Source organism: Lissotriton vulgaris, chromosome 12 (assembly GCF_964263255.1).
Source record: "Lissotriton vulgaris chromosome 12, aLisVul1.2, whole genome shotgun sequence".
Taxonomy (NCBI): Eukaryota; Metazoa; Chordata; class Amphibia; order Caudata; family Salamandridae; genus Lissotriton; species Lissotriton vulgaris.
The window spans coordinates 162,692,776-162,716,511 of NC_141700.1; positions in this window are offsets into that span (position 1 = coordinate 162,692,776).

The following is a 23,736-nucleotide window of genomic DNA, read 5'->3' on the forward strand; positions in this document are numbered from 1 at the left end:
TGTTCTATGCCCCACCAGCAAGCAAGAGCTTGCTTTTCCAAAGTAGAATATTTATACTCTGCATCCCTCAAAGGTCTTGAAGCAAACCCAATTGTTACCATTTTACCCTTTTGACGCTGCATTAAAACTGCACCGATCCCCACATTGCTAGCATCGGTAATGATGAATGAACCATGAGCAGTATTAAACGTTGCCAAAGCAGGTGCAGATGCAATGTTTTGTTTCAACAAAGTGAATTCTTTTTTACAATTTTCATCCCAAAGGAAATGAAAATTTTTCTTCATCAAATTTCTCATATTTACAGTTTTATCAGAAAACAGGGGAATACATTTTGAGTAATATTCGGCAAGCCCCAAGAAAGACCTGAGCTGATCTTTATTTACAGGGTCCGGAGCCGACTCAATGGCCTTGATTAAATTTAATTTCGGAGAAATGCCATCTTTACTAATAGTATGTCCCAAGTAATCAACAGAAGATACCCCAAATTTACATTTTTCTTTTGTAAGAGTGAGACCACTATTTTGCAACACACCCAATACCTCATACAGTATCTCAGAATGCTCGGATGGATTAGATGCAAAGATCAAAATGTCGTCCTGAAAGTATAAGACGTTTTTAAAATCTTTAAAAAGATTATGCAGCACTCTTTGGAAGACAGAAGATGCCGATATCAGGCCAAAGGGCATTCTCTTGTACCTGAAAGCACCCTCTGAAGTGATGAAAGACGTCAAATGCCTACTGTCCTTGTGTAATGCAATCTGATGGTAAGCATTAGACAAGTCCAAAGTGGAAAAAATGGATGCCCCTTTCAATTTTGTAAACATTTCATTTATATTAGGTAATGGATGTCTATCCACCCATACATTCTCGTTCAAATCTCTTAAATCTACACAAAGTCTTACTTTGCTGTTGGGCTTGTGAGCAACAACGACCGGGGATAACCAAACTGAAGATTCTATTTCCTCAATATCTAATTCACACAATCTCTTGAGTTCGGACTTCACAGAGTCTCTTAAATGTAAAGGCACATTCCTTACTTTATGAACCTGTGGTACAGCGTCATCCCTAAGAATTATTTTATGCTCAAAATTCTTTAAGAGACCTAAAACAGAAGTAGAAAACACAGAAGGAATTTTTTTTTCACACTCATGGCTAAGATCAGACTCTACATTCATGACCAGGTCTGAATTACCAAGCACTTGATCAGGATGGTTGGGATCCAATTTTATCATTAAGTCCCTTTGTTGAGGCCACCCCAATAAACATGAACCATCCTTTGCCACGTAAACCTTGGATTAATGGTTTTTCCTTTAAAACTTAGGGTTGTTGTAAAAAAAACAAGGATATCAATGGGCTTCTTCCCATACCCAAGCAATTTTACGTCAGGAGGGGATAATTTTAAACCCGGAAATTCTTTTATCCATTCTTCACCAATGAGAGTACGTTTTGCACCAGAGTCTGCCATAACATTGATATTCTTCCCCCCAATATCCACAGTACAGTATGGAGAATCTGTATCACATTCATTAACCTCATATACTGCAAAAAGAAATTCTTCTTCTAAATTATCATCATCTATTTCATTAACCTGCTCATTAGAACCTTTTCTCTGTACAAAACTTTTACCTTTAAACTTGTTCTTATTTTTACACATTTTACTAAAATGACCTTTTAATCTGCAATATCTGCAAAATTGTCCAATAGCTGGACATTTCCTGTCATTCGCCAGGTGGTCAGGATTCCCACACTTGAAACATGCATATTCTCTCCTCTCTTGGAATGGTTGGTTCTTGCTTCTAAAAGAATTCTTCTCTTCAAAATTAGATTTTTTAATAACATTCACTTTAGCTGATTTTTTTTCTGTAAGTTCCTTTACACCCAGATTCATGCTTTCAAAACGATGTGCGATATCTAATGCTTTGTCTAAAGTTAGATCCTCTGTGTCCAAAAGTTTTCCTTGAAGCTTGATATTCGCAACTTTATGGACCATTTGATCACGCAACATTTGATCATGAAAGGTTGAATAATTGCACTTAGAGGCTAAAATCCTTAAGTCATTCATAAACGAGTCAACTGATTCACCCGGTAATTGACCCCTACTTAAGAACTTATGCCGCAACACTACCACGTTAACTTTCTTTATATACTGTTTGTCTAACTGTTTGATCGCTTCTTCGAAAACATCTATCACTTGTTCAGTAGATGTTACATTGCGTGATTCAACTGGTAAATGACTCAGGACATGTCTTCCTTCAGCGCTCAAACAGTGTTTTAAGATTGCTAGTTTCCTTTTATCGGTGTAGTCTTCACCACCAATAGCTTCTATGTATGCACAAAAAACCTTCTTTCCACCTTTTCCATTCTAAAATTGGTTCACCCGGACTTGGTAGAAAAGGTGGAGGAGCAGAGAAACCTTCCATTGTGCAAGTATAATTTCAAGTTAACAGCCGATGAATTTTGCAACGAATATATTGAAGATTTTTTTTTAATTTTATTCTTTTTACTTCATATCTTCATTTGTTGTTGCTTTGTAAAACTGTTTTGTTTTTCTATTTGAATATTTCGCGGTCTTTTATAGAATCCTTAGGCTATTTTTCGTAAAGATAGCTGGTTATATATATGTGTCCTTATGATATCACGCATCCACAATGATATTCAATTGGAGTTAGTCCAAAAGATGGCCGCCGTGCGTCAAAATGTGTGTTGACACGCTGTGACGTCACGCGCGTGCGCACCAGCTCTCGCGCTGACAAGTTCTCGCGCTAGTGACGCGCTGACACACTCTCGCGCCAACGGGCTCCCGAAGCGCCGAAACCGACTAAAATTCAATATCTTACTCACGGACGGGCTCACAACATCGGAAATTTCACCAACACATCTCGGCTCCTGTCCGTGGTTCAGCGCCGTCTTCCTGCACCGAAACAGAAGACGACTCGTGATCCTCCGTACGCAACGCACTCTCCAACGTTGCAGGTAGGGACTCCAGGCTCTGATGTTTTGGTTCTTTACCCAAACGTCGCCAGTGAAATGCTGATACTTCGAGGATAAGTTGATTTGAAGATAGATTATTTATTCACAGATAAGAGACGTAGTCATTACAACGAGCCTGGGTCTTAACTGTCTTCCCTGGAATCTGGAACCCAGCAGTGTTCCCGATTCCAGGCATGACACGGCAATACCACAGTAGGCCTCACTGAAACATTCACCAAGCTTGTATATCACTGGTACTATACCCCAGAGAGACTCCACCAAGCTGACGTGAAGCAGAGCCCTGACTGTTGGAGAGGGTGTGGGAAGAGGGGCACACTGGTTGACCTTCTATGGGATTGCGAGCAACTCCGGACTTACTGGACGCAAATACTTGATGAAATTTACAAACACCTTGACACCGAAATCCCTAGACTTCCCGCATAGGTCCTATTGGGGGTACCAAATCGACTTACCTACCCTTTGAAATCTAGGCGAGGGAACCAGATAGCCATAGCACTGGGCACAGCCACTCAGAACATACTAATTCATTGGAGAACACCTCGCATCCTTGCAAATACAGGGTGGCACCAGCGACTGTGGCGTGTACTGAGTATGGAAGAAATCTCTCTTACCCTGGCCGAGAAAGGCTCCTCCTCTAGCGATCTCTGGCAGCCATTCCTCGCTCTACTTTCACAAGAATTCCGGGAACTGTCCCACCTAAGATATTTACGCCTCTTGCGCCTAACTGCACCGGATTCCTCCATTTAGGCTGGCCTAGCTTCATGAACGACACTCCGCTTGGCGCAGAGCCGCACAGAAGGAATGGACCGGGGGAGGGTGGGTGGGGGGTGGTTCTCTCTGTGTCATCTTCTCTTTCTTTTTCTCTCTTTTCTCACGGTGGAGGGTGAGATTATTCCAGTTATCTGTTGGCTTCTGTAATATCAATGCACTTATCATATCTATGGTGGGCTCTGCGTGGTCCGTTTAATGCAAGCTTGTTTCCTGCAATGTTTAATAATAAAAATAATTAAACCATAAATTAGTCGAATTTTACCCATCAGAGACTACTTAAGAGTATTCCAAAATGTAATAGCGGGATGGAGATTACGAAGTGCTTGTCCCTTATTCAAGTCGAATGATCGCTGTTCCCCATGTGCGATCTGTTTGCCCAGGCACTTAACATTATCCACATTCCGGGGTAAACCCGCCGGAGGAAGCCGGTCCCCAGCAATCGTTTTCAAAAGTCCTAATGAGAACAGGGCTGATTTAGCACTATTAACCAACAATCCTTGAGTGTTCACAGATTTCTCTAATTATGTTACGCAAAATCGGGCCTGAAATATCTGGTTGGCGTTAGTATATCATGGCTCTGTCTGCATATAGAGACACTATATGCTCCATATTGCCAACCTGTATTCGCCAATCCTGCAGGGCTTGTCTAAGTCTGCAGGTCAGTGGCTCCATCGTGATTGAGAAAAGCATCAGAGACAGGGGGCATCCCTGACCGGTACCCAATTGTAAGTCTATAACATCTGAGATATACCAGCTCATTCTGACCCCACCAGTGGGGGAGCTATAAAGCAGATGCACACACTTAGTATAGGAGCAACCTAATCCCAAACCATCCAGCACCTTCCAAACATAGTCCCACCTAAACAATTCAAAAGCCTGTTCAATATCAAGAAAGGCAAGCACACAAGAGTTGTCATTCAATTAGGGAGCATGCAGCACATGGGCCAGCCAGTGCAGGTCACGCAGTGTGTTTCTATGTAGGATAAATCCCAACTGATCTGCATGGATCAGATACCACAGATGTGAAAGCAGTCTAGCCACGAGTACATGACCAAGGATTTTCTTGCCAACATTTAACATAGAAAGTGGTCTGTAGTAGGTCACTTCCAATGGGTCCCTACTTGGTTTTGTACTACAATTAGGGCCTCCCACATAGAATCAGGAAGGATGCCTCTATCCAGGGGCTCTGTATACACAGACAGTAGTTTATCAATCATGGGGTCGGAGAAAAGTTTGTAAAACTCTGCTGGGAGGCCATCACCCCCAAGTGACTTCAGCTACCTCACCACATTAAGTATTTCCTGTTTCTCTGGTGGTGCATTCAATTGCTCATGGTCCTCAGGAGAAAGGTTTGCCTTCGACAACTCATGAAGATAAGTGGATAGTACACCAATCGGCTTCAAAAGATGATCACAGAAGTGGTCCACCCGGATCAGGTGTCATTTATCCCACAGATATCTACCAAGTTGAATCTTAGATGCCGATACAACAATATGGCCCTGGCAGTGCACAACCCAATAGCAGTGGCATATTTAGATGCAACCAAGGCATTCAACTCCATAGAGTGGACTTTCCTCTTTGCCATTCTAAACAAAATGGGACTAGGGCAGAGATACATAGTATGGATACGACTCCTCTAATGGCACCTCTGGCTATGATAAGAGTCAATGGGATTCGATCACAGACCTTCGCTATCAGGAGAGGTACACACCAGGAATGCCCTCTTTCACCCATGCTGCTTGGCCAAGCCATTGAGCCACTAGCAGGATAGATACGAGCAGACTCATAACTTAGGGGATGGACATGGGAGGAAGGCTGGGAGTAACGCATTTCACTTTATGCCAATGATATTCTCCTCTACTTCGCTGACCCGAGGACTCTTTGCTAAGGCTACGGCAAATATTCAACATATACCAAATATTCTCTGGCCTCAGCATTAACTGGGAAAAATTGCACTGTTCCAAGTGGGAGGTTGGTTGCCTGGGGCAAAAATGTTCCTACCACTAAGGGTGGAACCTCAAGATGTTAAATATTTAGGACTATGGATCACTAGAAAAGACAGTGTTGATTACGATGGGAATTTGCACCCCCTTCTAACTATGTTAGAAAAGCACATAACACATTTGTGGAACCTTCCGCTCTCACTAATAGGACAGGAGGCAATTTTCAAAATGATAGCGCTACCCAAGTTCACCTAGACTCTGCTCTGGGAGGGAGCCCCCCCCCTCAAATTATTCAGTGCTCCCCATACGAAGGGGGATCGCCCTGCCGAACATCCGTAAATATTATGAGGCAGCACAAGTATGCACGGTGAATGAATTGGCTTACTCTTTTGTGGAGGAGTCCGCATTCGGAATAGATAGACTCACAATAAATAACTAGGAATCAATGACATTTATAGAGCGCACTACATACCCGTAGGGTCTCAAGGCGCTGGAATATCTACACATCCTGTACAGGGTAAGGACAGTGAACCCGTTGCCTCCTGCAGCAGCCACTGTGATCCAGATATGGCACAGATTGAATGGATAGATGGGATGGTTGAACATATTGACCCCTAACACTCTTCTGTGGGTGGGAACAAAAACAAGGGAGGTGGTTAAACTACCGGTATTCAAATAGGGGGAAGTAATTGGCAAATCGATGTTCGAGCAGGTGTGGGACGCAAACGGGATTGTCCCCTTTAGTCATTTTCAATCAGAGTATGATATAGCCTCATCTCAAACATTTAAGCACTTGCAGTTATGACATGCCCTGCACTCTACGATCCCAGCAGATGAAGAGATGCAAGAGGAAGCCGCAAGAGTGGGGAGACTGGTGGACTGGCCGATCCCATCTAAACTATCTCCGGATCCGTGGTGATACATACGAGTCACTGAAGAAATCCCTGTGGGGAAACGTGCCGTCGGATTTAAAAGCCACGGGCATTCAAATACCAGGGAACAATATAAAATATAGAGACACCAACGAGTGATCTTATCAGCTACCTTTGCAGAATAAGGGGCGTGCAAAAATCTAGGACCTATGTAAAAAAGAGCGATGAGGGGACACTAATAGAAGCAGAGAAACATCAAAGTTTCAGGCTGAGTCCTGATTTTAACATATCGAACTAGATCAAGGAGAAAAGCAGCTCAATGAACACGAGCTACCAAAGAGTGTAATAACCACCTCGAAAGGTCAGAACGTATGAAAGATTGGAAAAAAGACTCTCACCGTTGTGCGATTGCACAGGTGATGCTGTCAATAAGGAGAAGTAAAGTTTTATGGTCCTGAAAAAGGTGGTTGTAGACCTGTAACACCGCCGAAACGCGTCAATGCTTTGACATTAGTTAAATCTGGAGGGGTCAATATTAGTGAGGGTATTGGGAATTAAATCCAACTCAATGTTGTACCATAGGAATCTTGATTAACAGCCATAAGACATATTTGACTGTCTTTCATTTGTTCTTCTCCAATATAATTGTATGAACTCCTAATTATAGTTTATATTGTTTTTTTTTCTCTATTTCCGGATCCGCGGTGATACATACGAGTCGCGGAAACGTGCTGTCGGATTTAAAAGCCACGAGCATTCAAATACCCTGGGACAATATATAATATTGAGACACCAACGAGTGATCTTATCAGCCATCTTTGCAGAATAAGGGTCGTGCAAAAATCTAAGACCTATGAAAAAAAGAGCGATGAGGCGACACTAATAGAAGCAGAGAAACATCAAAGTTTCAGGCTGAGTCCTGATTTTAACATATCGAACTAGATCAAGGAGCACATCAGCTCCATGAACACGAGCTACCAAAGAGTGTAATAACCACCTCGGAAGGTCAGAACGTGTGAAAGATTGGAAAAAGGACTCTCACCGTTGTGCGATTGCACAGGTGATGCTGTCAATAATGAGAAGTAAAGTTTTATGGTCCTGAAGAAGGTGGTTGTAGACCTTTAACACCGCCGAAACGCGTCAACGCTTTGACATTAGTTAAACCTGGAGGGGTCAACATTAGTGAGGGTATTGGGAATTAAATCCAACTCAATGTTGTACCATAGGAATCTTGATTAACAGCCATAAGACATTTTTGATTGTCTTTCATTTGTTCTTTTCCAATATAATTGTATGAACTCCTAATTATAGTTTATATTGTTTTTTATTTGCATATTTATTGTACATTCAGTGGAATGTGTTTTAAAACTTTTTTAATCTTGTAATAAACAGTCAGCTGTTCATATAATTGTTTGTGTTAATATAATTTTTTCCTTTGCAAATGTTTCACTAATGCTTTTGATGGTTTCCAATATTGAATGGGTGAATACTTAAAGGTTGAGTGTGTGTCTTGACAAATAGACAACCATACAGGAAAAATGTTGTTTTTACATTGCGATCACATCTAAAGCCATATCTCCACACATATATTACAGTTATGAACAGCACCCAACACTTGGAGGGAGAGGTGTGGCACAGCAGCCAGGGTGGCTGACTCCGGAGTGCGGGGCTCATGGTTCGATCCCCAGCACAAAAAGCAGATCAGACCAGCATCATGGGACTTTGGGCAATAGCTCGCTTAATCTCCCCTACGGCCCCCAGCACCTTGAGACTCTTAGGGGTGATTAGTTCACCCTTTACAAAATACCGGGGAATTATTATTTCAGGGCACTGACAACACTACAGGAGAGATGGCAGACTTATCTGGGAACGATAGAGGATGAGGAATACGGGGAAGCAGAGTGATTCCCCTGTGAAGTGGCAAGAGCAGCTAGATATAGGCTGGTACAGCTGAAAATCCTACCTAGGGTACACTATAGCTGGATTTTGCTGCATAGAATTGGACAGATTGGGTCAGATGGATGCCTAAGAGACTATGGGCAGTGTGGCACGCTCTCTATACTTTATGAGAATTCCCCAAACTCCGACGATACTGGCAAATGGTGACCCAAAGACTAGAGGATGCCACGGACTGCTCCCTGGAGCCAAACGTCCCCTTATAAAATTGGGAATATGGAAGGACTTTGAAGTTTCTAGATATAAGAAACTGCTCATAAACCCAGGATATATGGTTGCAAAACTGGACTTTGTTAAAAATAATGGGCCGACCAATAATCCCTTTGATACGAGAATGGGAGCGGGACATCGACTCGTATGATTCTGGAGAAAATAGTCTACAGGGATTACGAAATGGAAGGTGCAAAGTGTTTAGTGACAGCCTTTGTAAATGGTTGGCCTAACTGGGCCGGCGATATGTGGGACAGGAGAATGGTCAATGGGAAAATACTGGGATTGCTGTTGAGAAATGTAAACATTAAAAAAACTCAATAAAATCTAGTCTGAAAAACAAAGGTCTCTGAGTATTGATGTAAGCTTGGTAGTATTCTCAAACAGGTCTCTAAGGTTGGCATCCATGTGATATCCATTGCCTGATTGCTCTTGAGATTCTTCATCAGGATTGAGGCTCAGTTTCTGCATCATTCATGAATATTTTCACAACGAAAACAATATCAACTCTAATGCACAGGGAGGACGTTTGCTGACATGCAAGTAAGTCTATTGTACAGAAAAAGACTCTGTGGGACTGTTCAGCTATCCCATCGTAGCCATTATTTTGATTGTGATTGTGGACTCACTGCATTTCATTACTTTTTGGCTGAGCTTGAGGCATCTTTGCAATAATGATCAAGTTGGAACAAGTATGGACAGAAAATTGATCACAATCATCTTCAGTGCTCCCGTCATTTGGGTTGCCCTTAATCATTGAATCTGAGATGGAGGACGGCTGCTGACAAATGCAAAACTATAGAGACAGGTCCACCATTTCTTCTTTTTCTATTTTCTTAATGATTTATCTTCAGCATTTATCTACAGGGAATAAACAAGGATTCTCAATGAAGAAGAATCATGGACAATGTACCATTCCGAGTGATGTAAGCACCAGCCTCTGTGGTGCATACTAAGAGCAGGACAAGGCCTGATTTACCCATCATTTTTACAGAGGTAGTAAACTCGGCCCCATATTGACTGGTTGAATTTGTGAACTCTTGGGATGTACTTCAACTGATTGGCCAACTATTAAAGTCTTACCATAAAGTGGGAGCTTCTATGCCTCTAGTAAAGAGAAGATCTATATCAATATAGATCTACGTGGATTGTGCAGTGCTTCTTCCTGAACATGGATCCGCATGCAACCTGCTACCACAAGGTTACAATAAGCCTGATGCTCTCCTGATGTTCTGCTTACTGGCACTGCTGATTTTGCCTGTTAAAACCCAGGTCCGGTAAAGGAGTCAAGAGATCTAGATGCAGAGTGCAAATAAGGCCTCACTATATCTCACAAGAGACTGGAGGAAGGCAGACCAAGGACCACCTTCCAAGTGCAAGTGAGTAAAGGTGTGACACTTTCTGGGGAGCACATTGCCTTTCTGTGTCACTGTATGCTGTGTTTCTATCTCTGAGCCACACACGGGCCCCCTGGCCCTGCCTTTCTGTTTTGTTGCTTTTTGTTCACAATTGTGATAATTGTGTTTTATTATATCTAGGCGCAGATTGTACCAATTCTCCAAAAGCTAGGCTTTGACGCTGCAGCGAAGCTATCTCAAAGAGGCAATTCGTCCTTTTTTTAAATTTTAGATAGGCGCCACTGACATTAGTGAGTCGCCCTTTGAGATTAAGGTGACGTTGGTTGCACGAAGTGTGAATTTGAGCCGGGACCACATAAAAACATTCTTGTAGTCTAACAAGGTTCATCATTGAACGTCTGAAACAGTAAGGGGTCCATTAGGATGGCGGGCGGAAACAGTCCGCCCGCCACCCTATCGGAGATCGGGACCGCCCGCCTAAAGGGCGGGCGTCCCGACATTGGCATTAGGATGCGCCCGCCACTGTGGCGGGCGCATTCCTCAAAGTAACATTGTGGCGGGCGGTGCTCACTGCACCGCCCGCCACAATGTTAAAAACAAATGCACGCATTTGCATACTCGAAGCGGCAGGCACCGCGCGGTGCCTGCCGCTGCGATTATGCAAATGCAGGGGGGTACCACAGGTACCGCCCCGTGTGCCACCCCCCTTTGCCCGTCACTCTGGGGGTCCACAGGGGCCCCCCAGAGTGAACACTGCATGCCTTTCCGTGGCGGCATTGCCGCCACGGAAAGGCATTGAGAAATGCCTATTCTAATATGGCTGGCGGTGTCTGATAGACACCGCCACCATGTTATTCCTTTTCCGCCCCGGCCGCTATGCAACCGGGGCGGAAAACAGGCGGCCGGTCTTTCCGACCGCTGTGGTCCCCTCCGCCATCGTAATATGGCGGGGGGGGAATGCAGGGAAGGATGTCGGGCGGATTGCCTCCGCCAGGGTGGCGGTGGCCACCGCTACCCTGGCGGAGGCAATCCGCCCAACATCCTAATGGGCCCCTAAATGTGTACTTGTTTGATAAAATCAATGAAGATGTGCTCATTGCTATGAATAGGAGAGACACTAAAGGAGCAGTACACATTAGGGCCTTATTTAGAGCAAGGTTTTGATGTAATATCTGTCAATTTTGTCAGATATTATATCAAACCTCTCCTTGGTTCACTCACTGCAATTAGTGTGTAGGGAACCTGGCTTTCATTCACAGTGGAGCTGTTGCTGGCTTTGCCTCTGACACCTGCGAGAATGGCATCAGCAAAGGATGCCCTATGATTAGACAAAAATAATGCTAAAGCATGAGTGACATTAGTGATCTTATTTCTAAAGCGTGTCCCCTGCTGTAGAGGTCTCTCTCTAGGATACTTTATATTCAATGGGAGTAGGGTGTGGGATGTCCTGGGGTTCCCCTCACAGACAAGTGAAAGGGGACAAAGAAGAGAAATAGATATTGAACCCAAGATCCTTGAATGGGATGGAAAAATGTATTCTAGAAATATACTAGTGACAATTCTAGACCATTGGTTAGAAAAACTATGGTATCCTCAAAAGACCCAATGTGTACAGGTGTAGCGGTATATATCGTTCATCCGCCCCTACATTGTGGTTTTTCAGCAGTTATCATTGGATACCATAGAGAGTGTGGGTGCCTGCCTCATCCAGAGGCTCCTCTGGTCTAGGTTGCAGTGTCCAGAGATGAAAAAAGAAACCAGTGCAAAGAAAGGTAAAAAACTGTTAAAAATAAGGTCAACACCAGAAAAAGTTTTAATGAAAAGGTGGAGATCTTATATTAAAATAGGTGGGTACTTATACTAGATCGAGTTACTTGATCTAGAAGTGCAATTTTTCACAGAGTTGTCGACATGTTTCAGCCCCCTTCGGCTCAACGGAGTCTACGGGGCTTTCGTCATGACAGAAGGACAAACAAACATCAATAATCTACTCACACTTTTTGTGTGGAGTTCAAATGGAAATAATGAGGGTCAACATTAGCCACTCTAGTTTCATTGACCCCCGAAAGTGGAGTCTTTTCTATCCTCGGGGAGGCCCAGAGCCGCGTGTGTGCAATCCCGGAGGGGGCAGAGTCAGCACAAGCAGCGCTGGATTGCACACACGCGGCTCTGGGCCTCCCCGAGGATAGAAAAGACTCCACTTTCGGGGGTCAATGAAACTAGAGTGGCTAATGTTGACCCTCATTATTTCCATTTGAACTCCACACAAAAAGTGTGAGTAGATTATTGATGTTTGTTTGTCCTTCTGTCCTGACGAAAGCCCCATAGACTCCGTTGAGCCGAAGGGGGCTGAAACATGTCGACAACTCTGTGAAAAATTGCACTTCTAGATCAAGTAACTCGATCTAGTATAAGTACCCACCTATTTTAATATAAGATCTCCACCTTTTCATTAAAACTTTTTCTGGTGTTGACCTTATTTTTAACAGTTTTTTACCTTTCTTTGCACTGGTTTCTTTTTTCATCTCTGGACACTGCAACCTAGACCAGAGGAGCCTCTGGATGAGGCAGGCACCCACACTCTCTATGGTATCCAATGATAACTGCCGAAAAACCACAATGTAGGGGCGGATGAACGATATATACCGCTACACCTGTACACATTGGGTCTTTTGAGGATACCATAGTTTTTCTAACCAATGGTCTAGAATTGTCACTAGTGTCCATTTTTTCACTTGATTAACCTTTATATTTACCTGGGGAAATAAATGGACATGTATTCCTCCTCCCCTTCCTGATTACCCTTCTAGAAATATACACCCCGATGTAGAGGACTTAGGCTTTTTTTTGTCCAGTGTAAGCTTTGCTGATATGGACCGATAACCTCAATTGTGTGATGGTGGGATGTACAGACACCTACTCAAGACAACTAATTGCAGGAACACTGAAAATGGTGCTGTTGTGCCTCGGCATTGTTGATTCATGGAGGAGAAGGATTGCAGGTAATAAGGAATTATTATACAACTCCCCAGTGCATAGCACATATTCTAGATGTAATTATATCTAAATATCAAGACAATATGCACAATATGTACAAACAGATTACATCTTCAGTACTTCATCAGAGATGGATTAATTAAATAATATTGATAGCATTTATATTGATTCGCAGAAATATCGGAAAATAAATAACGTATATAAAAATATTGCCTTTCTATACTTAACTAATAAAAACACAAATATTGATAGCCAAAATATCTCCATTAAAAATATCTATTTTTACTTAAATTAAAAAAATATTTGAAACACAATTATAATTACCTTTAATTAACATATAAATTGTCAAAAATATTGCAAAACACAAGATCAACTACATTAATGTCTCCACAAATAAAGTCTTTTCATAATAAACAGTAAAATAACACTATTTCACATTGACCAAAAAATGTAAAATAAATGTACAAAATATATAAATATTCTAACAACATTATAGCAAATTCATATCGCTAAAATAAACTTAAACCACCCAAAAAAAGAAACTCCAAAACATCAAAATATTATTTACATTTTTTATTAAATGTATACATATGTAATATCTTCAAAACAACAAATAACAAAAAATAGAAATATATATTCAATATGATAAAATAAATTATTTAGCATTCACCGTAAAAGGCAATAACTGAAAAAGAATTCAAACTAAAAAAGCCCTAACCGATAAAATGATATTATCAATGTAACTACAATATAAAAGGTACACAAAATGTAATAACTTTCTACTCCAAACACTGCGAAAGCTGGACGATGACTATACACTGCCAGATTTGCCATAGATAACCTGGAAAAGAACTGAAACAGTATATGCAACTACCTTCTAAAGTAAGTAAAAATATATTTCAACTAACTTGTAAATTAATTAATTACAAAATGTAAAATAACAAACAAAACAGTCTACTTATTTTATCTTTTAAACTGTAGATCCTACAGAGAAATTACTACACCAATGAGAATCTGCTTATCTACAGAAAAAGTACAACAATCACGTACATAAGAGGTACACAATAAATAAAGTAAATAATAATAAGAAAATGAAATATGTTTTTTAACCCCTTCCATGCTGATGACGGCCGAGACCCGTCATGACACACAGTGCTCGTGTGCTGATGACGGCTCCCGGCCGTCATGACCGCACCCACGATCGGAATGTGCCGCACAGGCGCAGAATCACGACTGCGCCCAAGGGGTTATACCACAACTCACCCTAAAAATGCTAAAAAGAAAACTAACCTCTCTCAGCCACCACTAGCTAGCAACAAACAAACCTTTACAATAAAATGTAAATGACTTTGTTTTCCCGAGAGAAAAGGAGCCACCTGACCCAAATTACAATATCCCCAATGGAAAATCTGAAAATAAAGACTGCAATTATCAGTAAGATTACCTAAGCAAGTAGTAAATAGACAACAAATAGCATACGTTTGTTTATCAATTATAAATGTCATATAAATATTTTAACATTTCATTATTTGTATTATTATTCTATTTGCAGATAAAATGGCAGATATATCACATCACAGCAAGGAAAACAATTACTCTCTCACGTGTGCTACATTTACAGCTAACAATGTTCAAGAACAGAATTTATCTATTGGAAATGTACTTTCCATCACTCTAATACTTGCAATTACAAAAGATGATAATATTATTAATGTAAGAGAACACAACCATCCCCCAAAAGCCACCACAATCAAAGTGAGACATGTAGTACAAGATTCAAAAAAGGCAAGTACTAGCTCCCAGGTGCCCTCAACTAAAATACTAAAATATATAGGGGCATATTCTCAAGGACTTATCGCCGAGTTAGCCGCACTTTATCGCTGCCAAAGTGGCGATAAATATATCGCCCTATTCACAAGCTGGTGCTAACAGCAGATAGCACCAGTTTACCTGCGATAGCAGCCACAAAAACATCACCACAGATGACACCGGAAACTAACGCTTATGATATGTAGAGTAGGCATTCCCGTGCAAAAAGCCACGACAACACCACTTCGCAACATTCTCAATGACCAGCCAGATCGGTGATAAGATCACAAAACAGGCAACAAGGCATGTTAGCAGCAGCGATTTAACACCTGCTCTTACCTGGTGTAAAGTCAGATGACATCCTGCACCATAAAAGGGAGCTCAGCCCAGAGCCACACCTGAAGAACAACAGATGCCATGGAGCTACCGATCATGCAGTTCGGACACCCAAGAGGGCCACAACACCCACCGCCACCACCTCCACGCCTGCCCCTCTTTCCCCACGGGAATCCGCCCTCCGGACAAAGATATGTTACATCAACTTTACGAAATCATGAACAAAAAAATTCGCCTGATGTCGCACAATTACATCAATTAACATTCATGTGTGGTCAGAAAAAGGAGACTCATTCATTCATCTTTGAATTTCCAAACAAATCATTTTATTCAAATTAAACAAAAAAAAAATATTTGGAAGAGTCATGGCGGGTCTTCACTGGACAATCTGTAAGTCACAGCCGGCAAGACAAAATTCAAGATAAAAAGGTGTGTAATGCGCTCATCAAAGGACAGAGAGAGAGAGAAAGAAAGGGAGAGAGAGAGGGAGAGTGAAATGAAGAGACAGAGAGAGACAGAGAGAGAAAGATAGAGAAAGAAAGAGAGAGAGAGAAAGAGAGCGAGAGAGTGAGAGAGAAAGAGAGAGAAAGAGAGCGAGAGAGAGAGAAAGAGAGAGAAAGAGAGAAAGAGAGAGAAAGGAAGAGAAAGAGAGAGAAAGAGAGAGAAAGAGAGGGAAAGAGAGAGAGGGAATGAGAGAGAAAGAGAGGGAGAGAGAGAAAGAGAAAGAGAGAGCAAGAGAAAGCCTGGAAGAGAGAGGAAGAAAGAGAGAGAGAGAGAAAGATAGAGAAATAGAAAGAGAGAGTAAGAGAGAGAGAGTAAGAGAGGGAAAGAGAGAGAGAGAGAAAGAGAGAGAAAGAGAGGGAGCGTGAGAAATAGTGAAAGGAAGAGAGGGAGAGGAAGAGAGAGTGCCGACACTGCAGACCCAGGCCTCACTGCTCACCTGCTGCCACTGGTGTTTTTCCAACCACGTTCCAGTATACACTGCAGTTCACCAGGTCCCTTATCTGAAACAGAGTCCAGATTAATGAATGACAGAGTTTATATCATTGTACACGCCATCATCGCTTGCCCGCCCCTGCGCACACAGACTGCTGCACCACAGCCCCTCCCGCCGCCCAGCGGTGATTGCCTGCCACTGTGCACCCAGGCCTCACTGCTCACCTTCCGCCACCGGCGTGTTTCCAAGAGGGCCCACCACGTGCCGGTGCAAGCTCCAAGCCCAGAGCCCAGAACCTTGGCAGCCTCCACATCATGCAGGCCTGCACCACGGGCCACCAGGTCACACACTTGATTCTGGGGATTTTGCTATGGCAGAGACCATATCAGTGCACACGGCATCATCGCAGGCTGCACCACCCGCTCAGCTCCTTAGGTGCCACTAACTCTGTGAACGCGAGGCGACGCCATGTGGCGGTAAGGCCGCGCTGCCCGCTGGCTCAGGCCTACAATGCGGTCCAGCAGGGCTCTCACAAATCCTTACCAGTCCGGACCGCCAGGACGGTGCATCATCGCAGGCTGCACACCCGCTCAGCACTTAAGGTGCCCCTACCTCAGTGCACCAAAAGTAACCGTCCCGTGGCGGTAGGCCTGATCCGGCCACGGTGTATCCGGTGCCACCAACTCTGTGCAATGCAAGCCATGGACCCTTTATGATTAAGTATTGTGGTGCGGGCGCCATCATGTCACCTCCGGCAGTGGGGAATGTGATGTGGTAGGGCCCTTGGCCCTCGAAAATAAATAATAACCACACGGATACACCCAAATAGACAGTGGAAATGGCGTCGAGCACATGCACCCGGCCCTTTTTATTGGCAGGCTCACATGTCCTGTGATGCGTTTGCTGGATGGGTTTGGTGTGGGTGTAAACCAGCCTTGAGGGAGTGGCTGTGGCATGCTGACAACTAGACCTGTGATGAGCAGATCACTACGGGGAAGACCTGGGACATGTAGCGTTCTCGTCCCCCCTGTAAGCTTAAGCGGAGTGGGATGGCTGTGCGTGTGCCAGTCCAGCGTAGGGGTGTAAACAATGACCACGGGGCTGTGGGCGTGGTTCCGTCCTGGGCTGGACAAGGAAGTAACTAATGTGTGTGTCTCTGTTGTAGTGTCGGTGCCACCCGGACAGCAATCGGTAATGTTGCACCCTGTGACTCAAGTCCCACAACATGAGCAACATGGACGTAAGGGGCAATCACTGTCCCTACATTCATCCATACTTCCACACTAGAATGATTATAGACATGACACATCTGTGTGAATATGACTGTTTAATGCACATTCAGTGGAGTGTTGTAGCTGGAGCAGTACGGGGCCATTCAAACCCCACTTTACATTGTTGGTCCGTGGAGCGCCAGCCAGAGTCCTTTAGGGAATGACAAGTTCATCGGAAGAGGAAGAGTTCAGTCCGCAGTCTGATTGCTGTGTCACTGGTAACCAAACAGAATATGGCAGTCCATGTCGAGGTCCAAGGTGAGTGTCGCAGAGTGTATCGGGGGACAGTGGAAGGTGATGATGCAGAGGCCAGAACCTAGCAGAAACAGGCCATATGGCAGAGATGAATGCTACTGCTTTCTTCTTACCAGAAAGGCAGATTCATCCACATCTTCGCCCTCTTCTGTTTCATGTGCCTCACATGTGGCCGGTATTCTGTCACCAGCACCGTGTCGCAATGAGACCTCAGGGGCCGGAGGTGGAATGTCTTCTGTAATGTGTGGCACTGACACTTCAGGGGGTGGAGACGTGGCTGGAGTGGTAGCAGCAGCATTCATCCGCTCCAGGCCTTGTGGCAGCAATGCCATGAGGATTGTCTGAAGGACATGGAAGAACCCAGCTACCTCTCGCTGGTGTGCAGCCGTGGCAGCCGCTCTTTCCGCCTACATCAGCTTGATATTCTCCATGATCCTCTACATGTGTCCCAACTCCTGGCTGACATCGCTGGAGCCCCTCTGACTAGACAGTTGTTCTTGTCTTCGAGTCAGGACCCCAGCAATGTCAGCCATGGATCGTTGGAGAGCATGTAGCGGACTGTGGGTGTCCGTTAGGGACTGTGAGTGGTCACTGATGGGACTTAGATACCCACATATGGCATCCAGTTTGGCTGTCAGCGGTCAAATCCCACCCGCACCTGTTCAGTCATCTGCTCCTGGAACCCCAACACACAGTGTTGGAAGGTCACGTGTTGTTCGTGGGGGTCCTGGGAGGCATCCATGGTGGTGGATGCTGCCTGCTGTGTGGTTTGTGCAGGGGGAGGGGTCTCATCGATGCAGCTGGGCTGCCCTGCTCCTGGAGGTGGGTTGACGTAGCTGTCAATGAACTCTTAGAGGGCGTCTGTGCAGAAGGTGTGGAGGTCCTCTTTGTCATCAGTAAAGAAAGGTTCGGTCTGCTCTGCAGGAGATGTTGGTTTCCCTCTGCAATGTGGAGGGGAGATTCAGTTTAACATTGTGTTCACATGTATGTTCACGTATTGTACATGTTTACATACAGACTTCATGACATGGTACATTGTTTGGTAGGAGCTGCCTATTTGATGCGGGACAGTGGACATTTGGACAACATCACGGATGTGTGTTTGTACTTGTACATTATGAACTCACATTTCCCTGCATTGCCAAATGTGATTGGGCAGTTTCTACACACAAGCGGACCCAGTTGTGTCCTCTGTTCTGTTGTGGACGTGTTGCGGTTTGTACCACATTGTTGTCTATGTTGAGGTGCTCTGCATGTTATGTGCTTGTGCTGCATTTTGGGAGAGTCGCCCCTAAAGCTCTGATTTTACTGCCCCTTATCCCTTTCATGCGATGTGCCTTTGACCTCTGTGCTTATACAGTGCTGAGATGTTGCAGACTTGGGTACATTGGTCTCTTGGAGTGAGTTGGGAGTCTGGGGCATGGTTTATCCGCAGATGCGTTGTTAACGCCAGGGGTTGTTTGTGCACGTGGATGTGTCAGAGTGTGACCTGCTCCTTTACAGATGTGGTCCACACTAAGCCACCTCAGTGTCGTGTGAAAAAACAACAGTTGATGGACAGAATGCAGAACAATGACATACATTCACCCCAGTACAGAGATCTGGGCCTAAATCCATAGTTTTTTGCTCACCAAGCCACCCCAGTTCAAACATGGCCATATGCAAATCAGCCTTGACCCTGTGCCTCATGGGAACAGTCCAGCCCGAACTGCCAAGCCATGTCTTCCCTGGACCGGAATCAAGCATCCTAGGACCGGTTTCTGGCTATCAGCCGTCATCAGCCAGGATATCTTGACACCAGTGGCGTGGAGAGCACGGGACTCACGTCTGAGCATACCCATCCCACTCGGGGTGATAAATGCAAAAACAACAGTTGATGGACCTCAGTGTCGCGGCGTGCAACATTTCATGATATATTGACTGCAGCAATGCTATTTGTCATGCAGTGTCACTTACATTGTCAGTGTTGCTCACAGACACGCCGCTGTGCTGGGTTTAACACATGTGCATGGGTTGGTTGTGAGATTTGTGGTTTGTGGGAAGGGCCCACTCTGGGCACATAGTTGACAGGGTCCTACTTGCTGTTTCTAGGTGTGCTGCAGTGTGGCAAGGGGATCAGAGACATGCTCCAGGGTGATTGTGGGTGTGCACTGTGCTATACTTAATTGTGCATGTGTGCCATTGTGCTCATCTCCCCCATCCCCTCAGGCCCTGGTCGTTACTCACCCTGTTGCTGTTGTGCCAGGTCATGTTGAGCTGTGTCCGGTCCCCCAACTCCTGCCACCGTCTCCACACTGATGACTGTGGACACCATTTCCTTCATCTCATCCAGCTCCTCCTGTGGCGCTGAACTCCCACCTCCAGTCTGCATTGCTGCCTTTTCGTTGTTGGCAAATTTCTGCTTGGTTTTGCGCTTCACATCATTCCAGCGCGTCTTGACCTCTTCCATTGTCCTCCTCAGCACTCCAATTGCATTCACCATGTCCACGATGGACTGCCATATTCCATTTTTTGTTGCCAATTACACAGTGGAGGTGACGAACAGTAGTTGATGGTGTTCTATCACCTCCATTATCAGGATCCTGACGTGTATAAATTGCAGGCCTGGCACAGCGTATCGCTGATTTTTTTATCACGGTTGGGCCCATCGCAACTTTTTTCACGTTGGGGTTTAGATTTTTATCGCTGTCCCTGGGACATTATCGCGGACAATTGATGCGTTATCGGGAAAATATTACATGTTACCACCGTGATGTGAATAGGAGGTTAACACAGAGTTATTTTCCCACAATAGTCGGCGATATGAAACATTGCGTTAACCGATTTTGGTGATGATTATCGCACGTTTTTGAGAATATCCCCCGTATTCACTAAAGGCCCTCAACACATCACAGGCAAGCTAAGTGCTGTACCCACCTTAAAACTCTTAATAGCAGGAACTAAGAAAGCCATCTCTGATACCCCTTCTGCCCCTAGAAGATACCAATATGTCAACATTCATGGACACTTATGAGGAACCCTTCCTCTTACATGATAACCTTAACAATGAAAAACTCATTATAATATTTGCTACAGCAGATAACTTATTAAAACTAAGCCATTGTCAAACATGTATGAGGGATGGGACATTCAAAATGTAGTCAAGTCAAGTCAAAGGATTTGTATAGCGCGCTACATACCCGGAGGGTCTCAAGGCGCTTGAAGAAGGGGGGGGATTACTTGTCAAATATCCAAGTTTTAAGTTGCTTTCTGAATGCAAGGTGGTTCTGAGTGAGACGAAGGTGAGTGGGGAGTGAGTTCCAGGTTTTAGCTGCGACGTAGGAGAAGGATCTACCTCCCATGGTGGTTTTATTGATGCGAGGTACGGTAGCAAGGGCTTGGTTGGAAGATCGTAACTGGCGAGAGGGGGTGTAGAAGGAAAGTCGTGTGTTGAGGCATTCGGGTCCAAGATCGTAAAGTGCTTTGTGTGCGTGGGTTAGGAGGTGGAAAGTAATCCTCTTATTGACGGGGAGCCAGTGGAGGTTTTTCAGGTGACTAGAGATGTGGTCTTTACGCGGGATGTCTAGTATGAGTCTGGCTGATGCGTTCTGGATGCGTTGGAGTTTTTTCTGGAGTTTTGCGGTGATACCGGCGTATAGGGTGTTTCCGTAGTCCAGGCGGCTTGTAACCAGTGCATGGGTGACTGTTTTTCTGGTTTCGGTGGGGATCCAGCAAAATGTTTTTTTGAGCATGCGAAGAATGTTGAAGCATGATGATGAAACGGTGTTGACTTGTCTGTTCATAGAGAGTGAGGAGTCCAGGATGACGCCCAGGTTCCGTGCGTGGTCCGTTGGGATGGGTGCTTTTCCAAGGGCCTCTGGCCACCAAGAGTGATCCCAAGTGGAGGGGGAGGTACCTAAGATAAGGACTTCTGTTTTGTCTGAGTTCAATTCCAGACGGCTGTGCTTCATCCACTCGGCTACTTCTTTCATTCCTTCATGTAGGTTGGTTTTGGCGCCGTTAGGGTCTTTGGTGAGTGATAGGATCAGTTGAGTGTCATCCGCGTAGGAGATGATGTTGAGGTTGTGTTGGCGTGCGATGGCCGCGATGGGGCTCATGTAAACGTTGAAGAGGGTGGGACTGAGTGAGGACCCTTGGGGTACGGCGCAGATGACTTCAGAGGCCTCTGAGTTGAATGGTGGGAGGCGGACTCTCTGGGTTCTTCCGGTGAGGAACGAGGTGATCCATTCCAGTGCTTTTCCTTGGATTCCGATGTTTTTGAGGCGCTGTAGAAGGGTGCTATGGCAGACTGTGTCGAAGGCTGCGGAGAGGTCGAGGAGAATGAGGGCGACTGTGTCTCCATTTTCCAGTAGAGTTCGAATGTCGTCTGTTGCTGCGATGAGGGCGGTCTCCGTGCTGTGTTTGGCTCGGAAGCCGGACTGTGAGGAGTCGAGGGATTTGTTGCTTTCGAGGAAGGCGGCGAGCTGGTTGTTGACGGCTTTCTCGATGACTTTGGCCGGGAATGGAAGGAGCGAGATGGGGCGGTAGTTCTTGAGTTTGGTGGGGTCCGCTGTGGGTTTTTTCAGAAGGGCGCTAAGTTCTGCGTGTTTCCAGCTTTCTGGGAAGGTGGCGGAGCTGAGTGAGCAGTTGATGACGTCTCGGAGGTGTGGTGCTATGATGGAGTCTGCTTTGTTGAAGATGTGGTGAGGGCAGGGGTCTGTGGGGGATCCTGAGTGGATGGAGTTCATCAGGTGGATGGTGTCCTCAGTGGAGATTGGGTTCCAGTCATTAAGGATGTTCAAGGGGGGTGAAGGTCCTGCAGAAGGTTGGGTGGGTTGGTCTCCGGGTCGGTTGTCGAAGCTGTTGTGGATGTCTGCGATTTTGTTCTGGAAGAACGAAGCTAGGGAGTCGCAGAGGGCTTGAGAGGGGGTGATATCATTGGAGTTGGCTGAGGGGTTGGTAAATTCTTTGACGATGTTGAATAATTCCTTGCTGTTGTGGGCGTTGTTGTCTAGTCGGTCTTTGAATGCGGCTTTCTTGGCAGCTCGGATTAGTTGGTGGTGTATGCGGGTGGCGTTTTTGAAGGCGTCCCTGGTGCTGGTGTTTGGGTCTTTTTTCCAGGCCTTCTCGAGGGAGCGACAGAGTTTCTTCGATTTACTCAGATATACACCATACATAGTGGATATCAAAACATTAAAATAATATTCATGCTACGTAATCAGCAAAGCAACATTACTACGAATTACTAAACCACAGCATAATTGAAACTACACCCCACATTAAATAATAGATTTTGAAAAAGCCATGAACCAAACTATGCTTAAACTATACAAACGATACACACACACAGCCATACAAGGCACTTACTACCATTTTAACCAAATCATATGGAGGCATCTCCAACACTTTGCACTAAGTGTACACTATGCATGAAACAGACAATTTGCCTTCTTAATAATGCAAGAGAACACAACTACCCCCCAAATGTCACCACAATCGAAGTGAGGCATGTAGCACAAGATTTAAAAGAGGGAAGTACTGGCTCCTAAAAGCCTACAACTAAAATACCAAAAGATGTATACCCTAAAGTCCCTTAACACATCATGGACCAGCTACCTGCTATACCCACCTTAAAACGCTTAATAGAAGGAACTAAGAAAGCCACCAGTGATACCCCTTCTGCCCCTAGAAGTTATCAAGATATCAATATTCCTGAACACTTAATCACCACACATAATGAGGAACAATTAATTAAAACTAAGCCAATGTCAAACAAGGATGATGGATGGAACATTTAAAATGTGCCCCAAACCATTCATCCAGATATTCATCTTGCATGGTTAGTATCAAAACATTAAAATAACATTCATGCTACCTAAAAAATGAAGTAGCATTACTGCAAACTACTAAACCACATTATAATTAAAACAAACCACTAATCTCCACATAAAAAAACAAGCCATGAACCAAACTTTGCTTAAACTATACAAACTATATCCACCCACAGAAATACAAGGCTGTTACTGCCATTTTAACCAAATCATATGAAAG